The sequence below is a fragment of the Sus scrofa genome, chromosome 2 (genome assembly GCF_000003025.6).
Source record: "Sus scrofa isolate TJ Tabasco breed Duroc chromosome 2, Sscrofa11.1, whole genome shotgun sequence".
Taxonomy (NCBI): Eukaryota; Metazoa; Chordata; class Mammalia; order Artiodactyla; family Suidae; genus Sus; species Sus scrofa.
In genome coordinates, this window is record NC_010444.4 from 9,827,697 (window position 1) to 9,841,250 (window position 13,554).

Consider the following 13,554-nt stretch of genomic DNA (forward strand, 5'->3'; position numbering starts at 1 on the left):
GCCTGGCGGGGGTGCCCGGCCCCGCTGCTGCCAGGGCAGTGGGCGAGCCCTGTGGGTGTCCCACCCTCTTGGCTTCCTCGCCCACCCTGGGCCATACAGCCTTGGCGGCCCAGATCCCAACTCTCTGAAGTAGCTGAATTCAAATCAGCTGCAGGCAAGCTCAGGGAGGAGGGCCCAGGAATCCGAGTCCCCACTCCCCGGAGCCCCAGGAGCAAGGAAGGGGTGGCAAGAGCCGACTGGCTCCCCACAGGGGATACTGGCAAGGGGAATACTGGCAAGGAGCTCCAGGGTAGCCCGGCGCCGAACTGTATGGAGGAACCCCTGCTGCGGGAGGCTGGGCGCTGGGGGCAGCTGCCCCCAGGCTGGCAGAGGCTTACATAGCACCTGGTCCAGGGGTGGGCAGCAAGTCCTCCTCTCCCCGGTGACGGCTCCAGGGAAGAAGAGTATCTGCGGAGAACGGCATCACTCACGAAGTGGCCAAGTCTCCCCCAGCTGGTGGGCACGGCCCTCAGGGTGGGCGAGGGGGTGTGGGGCCGGGGGACCGGCCAGCACGTCCAGCCCGGCCGTCTCCTTCGCCCTCTCCCTGGCGCGGCCACTTCATCCAGCTGCCAGGCTGCTCGCAGCGAGGTGGTGGCCTGGCGGGCGGGCTGGCGGGCTAGCCTGCCGGGGTCGTGCCTACTCCTCCCCCCACCCTCAGGAAGTGACATCATCCCACTCTCTCCAAGGAGGAGTCGGAGCACGGATTCTGGGAAGCGGGAGAAGGATGGAGAGCACGGAGCTGCGTGGTGGGGTGGCCGGGGGTGGGGGGGGGGTCTGGGACTGCAGGAGGCTGGGGCTCCAGTGGTGTGCCTGTGACAAGTGGCTGACAGCATCGGCTTCGGTTTGAAAGGATGGACGGACGGGATGGGAGGGGCTGGGACTCCGTGGGTGGTAGCGGGGCTGCAGAAGGACAGAGCTGCCAACAGCTGGCATTTCAGCCGCCAGCTCTCTGCAGCCCCTCCCGGACTCCAGGTGGCCCGCGGAGGGTGAGGGGGAGTGTGGGGCTGGACCCGGGGCCCTCACACAAAGGAAATGGCTGAGAGGTCCTGGCAGGTGCCGTGGCTCCCCGGCTGCTCCGATCAGGCCAGGCCCCGCGGGGGAGGGGAGGGCCGTCCCCGAGGGGCTGGCGGGTGAGGGCTGCCCTGCCAGGAGCTGGAATACCTGGTTCGCAGGGATGCACCATGGCGAGCCCTTCCCAAACGCCTCCCTCACCCCCACCCTGCACCTCTAGGAGTCTAGAATGGCGAAATCACCCTTGCTCACACGTACACCTAACCACCTCACTCACGGCCCCACCCTCCCTGCTCTCTGGTGGGAGAAGTGGGGCGAGCCTGGCACCCCTTCAGAGGCGGCCGAAGATCTGTCAAGACCCTGGAGTGGTACGGCCAGTGGCAGCCTCTGGGAGCCCCCAGCCGACAGCTGTGGTCAGTGCCAGTCCCACCTAGTAGGTCACGTGGTGGGGCTCCTGTGGGCTGACCCCACCGGGTGCCCCCTCGCAGGCCTGGGAACCATGCCCTGTGCCCTCTGGGCTGCACCCGGGCCTGGTCCATCACTGCAGAATCCCAGGCCCAGCGCTGCCTGGGTTCCAGTGCCGGCTCCACTGTGACGTGTGATGGTGTGACTTACTGGTTGTGCCTCAGCTTCCTCATCTGTAAAATGTCCATTATTCCCACCTGGGAGGGTCTGGTGTGGACCATATGAGCAGCCCCAGCGGTGCTGGACAGAGCCAGTGATGGCCTCAGCACAGGCGGGTGAGGCCGACGGAGAGCCTGTGTACCCAGTGGACCAGCTGCCCCTCCCCCGCCTGGACTAGTGGCTTCTCCAGCTGGTCACCACCAGGTCATGGTGTGGGGTCGGGGGGGACAGGGTCTGTGCTGCTGCTGGGGGAGGATGGGCCGCTCTATCCCATGCGGGTTCATAAATCTCAGGGCTGCTGTTTTTAAGGGCCTGAAAGGCGTCCTTTCTCTTGAGACCCCAGCCCTTTACAATGGGGGCCTGTTCCCCTGCTGGGGATGTGATTTCATCTGGCGGAAATGGCTCAGGCTGGGGGAGGGCACAGGCCACTTCCTGGTCTGGGGCTGCCACAAAGCACCTCCTCTGGCTCTCCTCCCCCAGGGCACAGCGTCCGTGCCCTTCAGTAACCTCAGTGGAGGGGCACACGGCCTCCCCTCCTTAGCCAGTCCAGGGACACTGCCAGGGGAGGTGTGGCACCCCCCCCCTTTGGCTGGAGAGAATAGGGGCCCTGCTGGGTCCAGGCAGGTGTGAGTGGGGTGCCAGGACACGGCCCCACATGTGGACGGAATGACTTGGGTGGCACCACGAGGCCCCTTTCTTCCTCCACCCTCGAAGCCCCATTTCCTTGATGCGGATTCATGCCCCTGAGTTAAGTATTAACCCATTCTCCGAGTTCCTCTTTCCAAAAACGCAAAACTGTTTTCTAAAAGGCACATGCTGACCTGGACTTTAAAAACCTTCCAAGGCTCCTGGGGTCTGCAGGATAAAGTCCAAGCCTCAGGCAGCAGGAAGGGGCCTCGGCAACTGGCAGGTGGGCTGTGCAGCCGTGGGCAGGTGCCTTGCCCTCTCTGGGTCCTGAAGCAGGAAGACATTCCCGAGCCCCAGGAATCCCAGGCATGGACAGGCGCAGGGCCCCTTTCTGGCTGGGGAGGCAGTCCAGCCCCTTCTCACACTGCGCACCTTCCCTTCCCAACCCTCCAAATTTGCTGCTCCCTAAAGACACCACACTGGAATCTGAGCTTTGTTCACCCCAGTTCTTCTGCCAGGCAAAATCCTGCTCATCTTTCCAGGCCGACCAAAAGCCACCCTCTCTTCGAAACCCCTCCCCGACAGCGCCCCCCACCCATCCTCAGGCAGAACAGGCTGCCTCCTCGTGGGACCCATGGTCTCAGTGTGGCCCTCAGCACACTGTCTTAGAGTTGACTTGCTGACTCCTTGCTGCCCATCCCGGGGGCGGGGACTTGCCGCGCTGGCCTCCTCCACACATGCCCCCCACGCCTTGGAGTGTGAGCCAGCCCCTCTCCCCCAGCAGCCCTGGCCCCTCCAAACCACTGCGCCATCCCCCAAAGCAGCTGCCATTAGGTCCAGACACACGACCCCTTCCCCTCTTCGCGCAAACCCTTTGCTTTGGGGACCTGTCCCTCCCCAGCACCTCCCTGCCTGCTCCTGGAGGACCGTCCTCTCCCCTGGCTGTCTGAACTCTGTTGGCTTCAGTTCCTGAGCTGCAGCCAGGGACATCCCGCTGCCGCCCCACCCCCAAGAAGGCTGCGATGGCTGGGATGAGGTCAGAGGTCTGCGTGGGTCCTGGCAGAGCCCAGGGCTCTGTATGCAGGGACCATCATTTCAGCAGGGCTCCGGAGGGGCTCCTGGGGACTCTGTGGCAGGGTGATCCGTGACAGGTGCTGCGGTTTGGGCAGGTGTTGCTGTTGCCCGTGACTGGCCCTGATCAGAAGCCCTGACAGGGTAATCCACTCCGCCCCAGGCCTGGGGTGGGGGGGGCTACTATTTAAAGCACCCCAGGCTGGGCTTCATTCCTTGATCCTAAGGTCCCCTTGAGCTTGGCCCTGGGCAGTGGGTCCAGCTGGTGGGGTGCTGAGAGCTCCCGGGATGGAGGATGGCATGGGCTGCCGTGGGCACAGAGGATCCCAGCTTCGGGCTGGTGGGAGATGAGGGTCACCTTGGTGCCCACAGTGGGGCCAGGGCACTGGAGACAGGCTGAACCACAGGGGACAGGATGACGTGCTGTAGGAGGCCCATCCAGCGTCACCTCCAGCCTCTAGGTCAGCCCATGAGACTTCCCACCAGGCAGAGGTGGCCTTGGGCATCTGTGCCCAAGGATGGGCTAAAAGTTGAGCCTGAGAGGGGGGGTGACAGCCAGGTCCCGGCCATGGGGATACACTGGACATCAGCTGAGCCCCTCCCGTGTTCCACGTCCTGGACGAATCACCTGCCATCCCCTCAGCAGTGATGCAGGGCGACAGCGTCCCTCTCACTCCACACACTCCAAAATCAGGCTGTGTCTGGCTCCTGGCTGTGCACTTCCTGGCTGCGTGACCTTGGACAAGTTACTTAACCTCTCTGTGCCTCAGTTCCTTATTTCTAAAATGGGGCTAAGAACAGTAGCTACCTCAGAATTATCACCAAGATTAAATGAGTCATATGCTTAAGCCAGCACCTGTCCAGAGCAGGTGCTCAGTGAACGTGGTGGCTCTTCCACGACCATTACTGCTGAAGAACCAGGAGGCCGAGGCTCAGAGACGCTGGCCCACACCTTCTGAGGAGCAAGAGGCTGAGCAGGCAGAGACCCAGGCCCTTCCTGCTGCCAGCCAAAGCCCACAGCTCATGCAGGAAGGGCAGGGCTAGAAGGGGCCTCGGAAAAAGGTCTTCAGGCCTCCTTTCATGGATGAGGAAACTGAGATTCAGAAAGGCCCCAGAGGCTCCTAGCTTTCCCAGTACATCCATTCCACCCGGTGCTGGACACACAGCCCCAGCGTCCCCTGAGCCGGCCCGCCCCTTCTCCTGCCTCTCAGCCCGCCCTGCTCCAACTGCCCAAGAGACACTCCCATGAGCGGTGTGTGACCCCAGGGAGCCTGGGCCACGATCCTCCCTTTCACGCTCTGGATACATAACCCTTCTGGAAGCCGGCAACATCCACGTGAGCCCCCTCGCAGGAGATCAACCCTCCAGAAGGCATCCATCACTGGTGCAGTCTCCAGCAGAGGTGTGGGTGACTAGCTCGCCACCTCCCGGCGGGTGGGGTCCCCAGTGCTCTGCGGTTTGGCTCGTGGACAGAGGAGACCTCAGCCCCAAGCCCACCTTGCCGGGACCCTGTCCAGCCCTGCCTGCCGAGGCTGGTGACCGGGCCATGGCCAGCCACGGCTAGAGCTGCCAGACCAAGGGCAGCGTCCCCAGGCAGAAAGTCCCTTCCCTTCCAGACCTCAGCTACCTCTTCTGAAAAATGAGGAGCCTGGACTTAGGGCAGGCTGGTATTTTTGTCCTGGTTAATAGGTACTGGTGTCCACAACCAAGGCTGCATGTGCCCATGTAGGAAGCACAAATAATGAGTTAGAATATAACCTTAAAAACAAACCTCAGAACAAAAACAAAGTAAATTAAATCAGAAGGTTAGGGAAATTGCCGCACACATGCAAGAGACAAAGGCCCTCACAGGAGGGCTAGACTATCATTTGACTCCACGATTCCTGGTGGCCAGAGTAAAGAGGGAAATCAGGACGTTAATGAGGACCCCTTAGCTCTGCGAGGTGTTGTGATCCCTGGGGCTGTGAGAAGAGGGCCCATGACCCCCATTCCCATAATGGATGGGATGCCCCATGAGAAACAGCTTTGAAATGAAACGATGCTCCAAAAACAGTGAGGGAGACTGGCACCTGCTGCCTGGTAGGTCCGTCTGATACCAAGTGTTTCTATGTTGCTGCTGCAGTTTATCTAGTCTAGGGGGACTGACTGCAGGGATGCAGGGCCCTGGGCAGCCTTCAGGGCTCTGTCCCAGCTCACCAACGGGCTGTCCTCTGGCCTAAGTGGGCTGGCAGGTGGCTCCTGCCATCTTTAGCCATGTCCAGGGCACGGGCTCCAGTGGCAGCAAATCCCGGCTCCTCCACTCCTGAGCTGTGTGGCTAGAGAGCTAGGTAACTTTTCTGCTTGCCAAGGAGGAATTTTTTTTTTTTTTTTTTTTGTCTTTTTAGGGCCGCACCTGAGGTATATGGAGGTTCCCAGGCTAGGGGTCCAATTGGAGCTGCAGCAACCAGCCTACACCACAGCCACAGCCATGAAGAATCTAAGCCGCATCTGCGACCTACACCCCAGCTCACGGCAACACCGGATCCTTAACCCACTGGGTGAGGCCTCATGGATGCTAGTCGGGTTCGTTAACCCCTGGGCCACGACGGGAACTCCAAATGGTTCTGTTTTGTTTTGTTTTTTGTTGTCACTTGGGAGGCTTAAATGAGGGCGCCCCGGCAGGGGGAGGTGATGAGCATGGGGAACTAGAATCATTTCACGAAGCTGCGGGGCGCTTCCAGGGTGAGGGAGGAGAGCTCAGGCCTCCTTAAGCTGGGGACCCCGTTGTTCTGCTCCCTCTGGCGTCGGTCAGTTGCCCACCACGTCTTGGGCTTTATCTACGCATTTTGCAAACGTAACTCAGTCCTCATGGTAACTCTGTCCAGCAGGCACTGCTATTACCATATTTTACGGATGAGCTGTCGTGACTTGCTGCAGGTCACACAGCCTAGTTCCAGAGCCCGCGTCTTAACTGCTGCTTCTGAGGAGCAGCATTCAGCTAAATGCCTACCTCTGAACCCAGAAGCAGGCCTCCCACATCCACCACGGAGTGAGGCGCCAAGGCCACAAAGAGCGCTCTGGGTCTTCCTCCGGCTCCAGATGCACGGTCACACCACCATGGGGACACTGCGGGCATCGGCCCCACTCTGCAGATGAGGAAAACTGAGCCTGGGGGAGTTCTGCCTGCTGCCTGAAGGTGAGTGGGCTGTGGGCCCAGAGCTAGAAACCCTTTGTGTTCTCTTTTCTTTTTAGGGCTGCACCCGCGGCATACGGAAGTTCCCAGGGTCCACTGGGAGCTACAGCTGCCAGCCTACGCCACAGCCACAGCAACAAGGGATCCGAGCCGCATCTGCGACCTACGCTGCAGCTTGCAGCAACACAGGATTCTTAACCTGCTGAGCGAGGCCAAGGATTGAATCTGCATCCCCGTGGATACGAGTCGGGTTCTTAACCCACTGAGCCACAACGGGAACTCCTCTGTGTGTCCTCTTACTCCAGCCTCATGAGGCGGTCAGGGTACCACCTCCGCTCAGATGGGGAAACGGAGGTCATGGAGGAGCATCGGCCTGCCCGAAGGTGCCCTGACAAGGACACGGCAGGGCTGGGGTTGAGGAGCAACTTCCTTGAAATGAAAAAAATCTCTCTGCCCATCAATCTGACTCCTTGTTCTCATACGCAGACACCAGGACCCACACGTTCCTTCCTCCCGCCCCAAGGCCCCTTCCCCCCCTGGTCTCTGAGGTGCACAAGGGGGAGTGGGGCGAGGGAGGCGACAGAGAGAGAGAGCGCGCGCGTGGGCTGGGGGCCGCGTGCACCGCCAGCCTGTGCCCGGGTGCGCACAACCCAAGTTAGGGGCCTGAAAGCTGTTGCTTTTCACACGTCAGCTGTGCCGGAGCAGAAGGCAGCGCCGAGCCTGCCCAGGGCTGAGGCCGGATTTCGGCAAGGGATGGGTCCTCAGACGCCCAGGCCTGGGGCTGAAGCCATGTGCCTGGTGCGGCTGGGGCTGATGGGGGCCCCCGCTGCCTCTGCTCCCCCCCCCCAAGTCTCCGCCTCATAGGCACCCCTGCCCAGGTGCCGAGGGACCAGGGGAGGCGCCTCCTATGCCCCTCACGACAAGCCCGTGGGTGGGTATGGCTGTTCTCATGCGCCAGATGGGGAAACTGAGGCTCCGAGGTTAAGGAACCCGCGAGCGAGGGAAGCGGGGTCTCCACCGTGTTCTCTCCACACCCACGTGCCTGCTGGCCAGAGGCCCTCCCCACAAAAGAGTGATCCAGACCAGACACAGAGTTCAGGGAAGAGGATGAAAAGGAGTGGGGGCCGTGCCTGTGACCACGCGGGGCTGGACCTGGAAGTAGCTCCGACAATCGTTGCATCACTTGTTACTTTAAAAAAATCCTTATGCAGCATTTACTACACACCAGGCACAGTGGCAAGCGGTTCACAGCTATTACCTACTTAACTTTAATTTCAACCTTTTAGCAACCCTACGAGGTAAGTACTCTTGTTAGCCCTATTTGATGGATGAGAAAACCGGCCCAGAGAAGTTAAGTAACTTGCCCAAGGTCACTCAGCTAGTGAGCAGCCGAGCCAGGCCACGAGGCCCCAGTCTGTGCTCTCAGCCCCTCCCGATGAGCCCTCATCAGGGCTCCATTTATCATTGGAGGCTCCAGCTCCTCGTTCTCACGCTAATTATTTTCCACTCGTCTACAACAAGCCGAAGTTGCCATCTGCCACTGGCCCTGTCACTGACACCAGCCAACTCCCCGGGAATCAATTGAGGCCTTTGGTTTCCTGCTAGTTGTTCTGGGAGGGTGGCCACTGGGGAAGGAGCGGGGAGGCAGCAGGACGCTCCGGGCAGGCGGGCCGGCGGGCCAGACCCCCCTCCCACCCCACAGCCCTCCCCGGTCCTCTCCTCCTGGGGCTTGATGCCAGGGCTTTTACTTCCTGGGCCAGAATGGACCTGTTTCTGCTGGTGGAAGAGGTTCCCTTCTGGCCAGGCCACGCTTTGTTCTGAATTCTTCCTTGGAGACTGTTTATTTTCCTGAAACTAGGAATGACCTTTTCCCTGCACTCTCCCTGGTGCCCAGCCCAGAGAGAGGGGGGCTCTGCTGGCCTCCTGGTGGGCACTGCCCAGGGCCCGCGTCTCAGAGCCCCTGGCCGTTTCCTCCTGCCTGTCTGTGGATGGATGCAGACACCCATCCCGGGGTTGCATCCACTCAGGCCAACTCCTTTCGGTCCTGCCCTGGTCTTCCCACATCCCCACAGGCTCTAAAACATCTTCACCCCGGGAGTTCCCGTCGTGGCGCAGTGGTTAACGAATCCGACTAGGAACCATGAGGTTGCGGGTTCGGTCCCTGCCCTTGCTCAGTGGGTTAACGATCCGGCGTTGCCGTGAGCTGTGGTGTAGGTTGCAGACGCGGCTCAGATCCCGCGTTGCTGTGGCTCTGGCGTAGGCCGGTGGCTACAGCTCCGATTCAACCCCTAGCCTGGGAACCTCCATATGCCGCGGGAGCGACCCAAAGAAATAGCAACAACAACAACAAAAAGACAAAAGACAAAAAAAATAATAAAAATAAAACATCTTCACCCCTCCCCTGCCGCACCCCCCCCCCCGAAATGCAGGATGCAGAGGGTGTGGCCCACCCAATGAGCACACCACAGCCTTCCCTTCTGCCCCTGGCCACTGCCCCACACCTGCCCCCACCCTTACCAACCTACCTCCCAGGAGCCCCATCTGCCCTGGATAAGACTTCACTGGCCCTGCCTCCTTAATCCCCAGTGAGCCAGGGAGATGGGACCCACATCCCGCGGGTCAGCTGGGACCAGGGAGCGCTGGCCCAGGGCCACACCTGTGCTCCCATGAGGCCCCATCTGCGTCTCTGAGTTTCCGGGCATCCCACTGTGCCCCCCTTTCTGCTCAGACGCTGGAGGCCCGGAGGGGCAGAGGCTCACTGCTCCAGCTCATCTTCAGTCCCCCCCCAGAGCCCCTCACCTTCCCCAGGGCCTCTGCTCTCCCTAGAGTCAGTGGCTGGGAACCCCCAGGCACCCGCCTCCTGGGCTTCCCAGAGCTTTCGAGCAGAGGCTCCCAGTCCCAGGCGGGCGGGCAGGAGGGTGCTGGCGACACCTCTGAGAGAGATTAGCACCTTCCCATGTATGAGGGGCCCTAGTGAGGAGGCTAATGAGGATGCTAAGTGACACACCAGGCCTGACACCCCCCCTCTGGGAACCTCCGCCCCCCATGCCCAGCACACCCTGTGCCCCCATGGTCCTACCGCGCCTGTCTCCTTGGGTCCACACCAGGGACACGCTCCCCAGACTCTAGGAGGCCAAGCGGCCACGGAAGATCCACGAGGGGCCACCTCCCCGGGCAGCACGGCCATCTAGGGCACAGGCCCGCACCTGGGCTATTGAGTTTCACTTCAGCCATTCCCTGGGCATCGCAGAGGCAGGCAGGGATCGAGTGACTGCGTAACACAAACTCCTTCCCAGGGGAGGCGGTCTGCAGCGCCCAGCCCTGCGGAGCACCAGGGAGGTGGCCGGTTCTGCTTCCACGGCACACGGGCCTTGGCCCAGGCCCTGCCCCTCTCCCCCTGTGCCGAGGGAGCGGATGGCAGTGCTCTCCCACGTGGGTCTCGCCAGGCAACCCCCCTCCCCAGGCTGCACAGGTCAGAGCAGCTCTTAGCCCTTTTACATGTTGGGGCTCCTTGTAACTTGGGGTGCGCTACACGGTCTCAGTGATTAAAAATGTCTGAGAGGCCCTGGACAGGATGAGCTCGCAGGTCCATTCTGGCCTTGACTTTTTTGCTTTTTTAGGGCTGCACTTGAGGCACATGGAAGTTCCTGGGCTAGGGGTCCAATCGGAGCTACAGCCGCCAGCCTATGCCACAGCCGCCAGCCTATGCCACAGCCACAACAATACCAGATCCAAGCCACTTCTGCAACCTATGCTGTAGCTTGTGGCAGCACCAAACCCTTAACCCACTGAGCAAGGCCAGGGATCAAACCCACATCCTCATGGATATTAGTTGGGTTCTTAACCCACTGAGCCACAATGCAAACGCCTGGCCTTGACTTTTATAGTCCTCCTTGCTGTGCTGGGGCAGGACAGCTGAGAGAGCCTGGGGCGGGGGCGGCGGGGGGGGGAGGTGGTCCCATCCAGGAGCCCAAGCTAATTCAACCATGATGCGTGTCTGCCTGGCCTGAGCCACAAGCGGCCACAGAAACACTGACCCAGGGGCTGAGAGGCTCCTACACGCCCCTCATTCCCTCGCACCTCTGTGGCCATGACGAAGCTGAACCGGACCCCGTGACCACAGGCCCCCAGGAAGGGTGGGGCTCTAAAGGCCCTCTGCCTTTGGACAGAGGACAGGGCTGGATCCCGTTTTTGTCCCAGTGCCTCTGTCCATTCAGACGTGCACTGAACTGTGACCTTTAAAGCACAGAGCAGGAGCCACTGCCCAGGATGAATCAACCAGCGCTTCCTCCTCCTCGGTAAAATGGGGGTGGGGGGCTGATGACAGCCCCTCCCTCGAGGGGCTACTATGAGGACAAAGTGAGTTCAAAGTTGTGAAGTGCTGAGAGCTGGGTGCACTGGCTACATGCAGGCCCTTCTGTGGCTTTAATTAAATCAACCCCCTCCTCAAAAGTGCATTACGGCTTCTAAATGCCCTTTAAGTAAGATTAAAACTCCCAACCATTAGCTACAAAGCTCTCCACCAATGCCCCCCCCCCGCCCCCGCCACCGGTGGACAAGCCCGTTTCCTGCTCCCATCTCCGTCTCCTGTTGGTCAGTGGAGCGGCCCCCTGCCTGGTGCTTCCTCCTCTTCAGACGCCACTGCCCACTCGGGGGTTCCTCCCTGGGGAAGCTCGGTCCTCGCAGTTGGCCTTAAGCCCCAGCCAGGGTTGGTCAGCAAAGTCACGGCCCCCGCTTCCTGCAGAGTCCGGCCTCACTTTCTGTTACTGGAAGCCCTGAGGAGGGGACATTGACCTCCCTCTGCTCCTCTCCCAGCCTGGGGGATGGGTCCGGAGGCTCAGGGCAACAAAGACTGGCAACGGGGGGAGCCCTGGCCTCCATCATGGGGGCAGCCCCCTCAGCTACCAGGTCAATATCAGCCTTCTGCCTCCTGGTGCCTGGACGGGGCGGAAGGGCCAGCTTTGTATCTGGGTAGGGGAAGGCTCAGGGAGAGCAGAGCCCGACCTTGGACTCTGGAGTCGCTTTCCTTCCCAGAGGACTCATCCGGAGGGCCAGCGGCCCCAGTCACATCACACTGTCACTTTTGTGGCCTCTGCTCCCTGGGCTGCTCCCTGGGTGTGGCAGGAGGTGGAGCTGGGACCGCATGCCCGGCGCAGCCCTGGTGACCATGGGCTGGACTGCTGCCTGCCCTTCCAGCCTGAGTGGCATTCCAGGACCACTTAACAAGGTCACAGCAGGGAGGTAATTGGCATTTGGCGGGGCCTCCTCCCAGGCAATGTGGGGCAGGTGCCTGCGGCCCCATTCACTGCCTGCTGCCAGGAGGGCTGAGGCAGGCCTTTCGCCGACCCCTGCCAGCCCCAGGGAGGTCAGCAAAGCTGCCCGTGACTCCAGGGGATGGACCTTTTGCTAAGAGCTGATGGCGCCACTGAGAGAGACCAGCAGGGCCTGGCGCTGAGTGCTAAAGGGATGCCCACCTGGAGCCTGGAGACAGACAGGGTCCTGGCTAGACTGGCTGAGGACAAGGCTCCTGCTAGGCAGAAAGTGGCACCTGGTCTCCTCTGGGGCTTGGGGAGGAAGGGAGCAATGTCTCTCCCCTCAGCAGGCCCAGCCCTTCACTGCTGGGGCGGGGTGGGGGGCAGTAGTGAAGGAGTCAGAGAAAGCCAGGGGACCCGAGGGGGGCGGCCTGCGTCACGGCTCCTGCTGACTGCCCCACCCTCGGTGGCCACTGGCTGCTATAAATACCACTCCTGCCTCTGGATGGTGCAGGAGGTGACCTAGAACTGTGGGCTCTGGGCCTCCTGGGTGGCCCCTCCCTGCCAGTGTCAGATGGAGCTGCCTGACCAGAATGTCCTTGCGGCCTGAGAGCCCACCCCCACTGCGAGGGGGGCCCCGGCCGGCGCTGGGAAGACCCTGACCCTGAGGGAAGCGGTGCAGCCGCCCAATCCTGAGTCTCCCATGCCCGTCCTTTCCAGCCCCTTAGCAGCGAGGGGCCAGGACGCCAGGTCCCTGGAGGACAAAGGCCTGGCTGGCTTGCAGAGGAGATGTGACACTTGGGCCTGAGAGCACCCTCCATAGCCTCCAGCTCAGGGGCAAAGGCTCCAAGGCCATTTGATCCCTGGCCCCCTCCCGGCTCCTCAATTCGTGGTACCTCGGGAACGCAGCTGGCTTCCAGTCTTGCCAGGGCCCCAGACATACTGACTGTGGCTGTCTCGTCCTCCAGGCTGAAGCAGGTGAGCGAGGGAGCCCTTCCCTCCTCAGGGGACCCCAGGCAGGCCTGGGTCCCAAAATCCCAGGCCTGGCTGACCAAGAAGCAAGGACACAAGGTGGCCCTGGCCCTGGCAACTGTGAGGACACCCACCCTCACATCTGGCCAGAGTTTGGTTCCAGACTCCCCGGCTTAAGGCAGCACCAGGACTGGAGGGGAGAGAAGGCTGGGGACAGCTCCAGGGGTGGGGAAACCCAGTAAAATTAAATGCACGCGTGCAGCCATTCTCCACCCGCCCAGCACACAAGCAGAGTGCCTACTACGTGCCAGGGGCCACAGCAGTAAATAAAGGCTCTGTGTGGGGCCAGCACTCATGGAGTCTACAGCCCAAGGAAAGAGAGAGGCTTCAAGCTGATGGTCACGTCCAACCGTGAAAATTTCTACGAGTCAGAGCCTGAGCAGGGAGGTGAGGGGCAGCTGCCTTAAGAACTGGGAGCTGGAGCTGAGATCTGAGTAATGAGGCCACAAAGAGAAGGCAGCCGGGGAACACCATGGCAGAGGCCCGTGTGGGGACGGTGGAGGACGGGGCCAAGACCAGACCAGCCAGGAGGGAGGCCCAGGGTGGGGAGGCTGCTGGGGCCTTGCGAGCCAGGCCCCGGGGTCTGAGCTTCCTGCCGGAAGCAGTGAGAAATTCTGGGCCAAGACACGAGGGAGGAGACAAGTAGGGGCCAGACTGAGACTCAGTAGACCGTGGTGACCGACGGGACAGGGCGCTGTTGAGGACGCCCCAGCCCTGCGGCCGTGC

General features: G+C 61.4%; 1 protein-coding gene across 1 annotated transcript in view; it reads right to left on the bottom strand.

Moving 5' to 3' along the window:
- The window catches only part of DAGLA (diacylglycerol lipase alpha), a 61,798-nt gene that overhangs the window by 25,686 nt on the left and 22,558 nt on the right, over positions 1-13,554 (bottom strand).